At 33.8% G+C, this 2,093-nt stretch overlaps 1 pseudogene; it reads right to left on the reverse strand.

Annotated features, from left to right (window-relative positions):
• Nucleotides 1–349: 349 nt before the first annotated feature.
• Nucleotides 350–1,519, reverse strand: LOC149251959 (E3 ubiquitin-protein ligase COP1 pseudogene; annotated as a pseudogene).
• Nucleotides 1,520–2,093: the final 574 nt, after the last annotated feature.

Here is a 2,093-nt window from a genome sequence, read left to right on the forward strand (position 1 = left end):
CAAACTAGATAAGTTGCCAAAATTGAGGTTGATATTCCTTCAAATTAGTGTTAAGAGGGGCATATAGAACATGTAATAACATACTGCATTACTGGAAGATACTATGGCTATTCTATTAGAGGTTAATGAAAATCCGTAAATTTGCAAAAGCATATGGCACTATAGAAATATGGGTAAACTGAAAATTGTTGCATATAATCCACATCAACCTCATTTCTCAACATTCTCAGGCAATAAGAAATCCAGAGAGATAATTTCCAAAAAGAATCTTAATTTAAAAAATTTCAAAATTCTCTCCAACTCTGTTATTTAGGAAAGGCCATGAAGAATTATATGAGAAACTTGAAATTCATGGTGCAAGTACAAGAACTTTAATTGTTCCTTGGCTATTAGCAGCTAACATTGTAGGGATCTCACTCTTCCAATAAACAACGCTTATGAAATGTGATGTGTCATCGTCACTGTCATCCAAGTTTTGACTACTGAATTGATGCCAAGCAACAAGATTTGAAATAGCCTTGTGATACACAAACACCCCATTTATTTCATTGAAACAAGCTATCCATTCATAGTTGACTGTAAACCCCACAAATTTCTTCACATTAGTGTGCCCCTTAAATGTTCGTACAAGGCAATTATCCCTAACATCCCACAGACATAATGTACTATCTATAGAAGCAATTTTTTTTTCCTATGACCATTAAATTCGTATACTAAAATAATATGATTCCTTAAGTCATAATAATGAATGTGATTATTTGCTAAAACAACCACAATATAATAGCTTGATCCAGGATTGTACTCAACACAACAAATATTTTCTTTGATGTCAATATTGAGAACACTTGTTTCTTGCCTTGTACACCACACCTTGACCTTTCCATCATCACACCCTGAGATGAGCCTAGTTGGCTTTGTGCATGAAAAATCCACACTCCATGCTCATTTTTTCATGTTCTTCATACATCATGACACTCTAAGAGGCATTTACATCCCAGATAGTAACAATGCCTTCATAATCACTACTAGAAATCTGAGACTTAATATACTTGTTCCAGCTCAAGCAACTTACATCTCCAGAATAGGATAATGCACAACTATAGGTTCATTCACTATTGTTTCAAAGTAAAACACTTTGATTCGAAACTCAAGCATTTGCAAATAGTTCATCATCTTGAGAAAAACAATGCTTGATACAATATTCATAGAGCGGAAAATATCCTCATGTTGAAGTTTCAAAATGACCCAAAAACAACTATATCAGGTAAATGTTGTGAGAATAGATTGGAATTTCTCAAGGTCTCCATGATATCCTTCTCTAATAACACTATTTCAATCCCTTTATTTTTGCAAACCACCATCACATTATTTTTGTAATTGAGTGGCCTGACGTCACCATTTTTGCAGGTAGCACTCTTGTAAATCATCAAATTGTGTAAGGAATCTTATTTTACTTGGGAATATAAGTCCTGATAATTGTTATTCCAACCATGAAAACCATTTCCAGTTTCTTCTTCATGTCTTTAGTTTTCTAATGAGCTCTCATTTTCTCAATTTGGACCTTGAGAGCTCAAAATATGGCATCTGGAAGACAATGACTCAACAATTGTTGATCTACTCCACTTAAATCTTGGCTTTCATTTATAAATCAACCTTATTTACCCCACATGCATCATGGGAGGGAATTTATAACAAATTATAAAGAAATGGGCTCCTCATATTATCTTTGTATGAAGTAGAAAGAGCCATCGAACCTTGCATAACTTATGGATAATATAGTTGTTGGTTGCCATCTTAATGCCTACCATTGTACCAAGTCACTACTTAGTCATCTGTATTCAACCAATACCTTTTGAATGCTAGTTAGAGATAGGTCCACCTTGTTGCCACATGCCATTATGAGGTGCACCAATGAAAGGGAGAAGAAAATTTATGTTAAGAGAAATGCGGAAAAATAAGGTATGTGAAAAAAATTACTAAATGTTAAAGGTAAAATGAGTGCACAGAAATACGAATATGTTGATCTCCTCACCGATATTAGTTGTATAGATAAACATGAATGTGTGGAAAAATATGAAATATGGGTATGAAGA

The sequence above is a fragment of the Pinus tabuliformis genome, chromosome 7 (assembly GCF_031772625.1).
Source record: "Pinus tabuliformis cultivar Carrire ecotype Pingquan chromosome 7, CPIR1, whole genome shotgun sequence".
NCBI classification, from domain to species: domain Eukaryota; kingdom Viridiplantae; phylum Streptophyta; class Pinopsida; order Pinales; family Pinaceae; genus Pinus; species Pinus tabuliformis.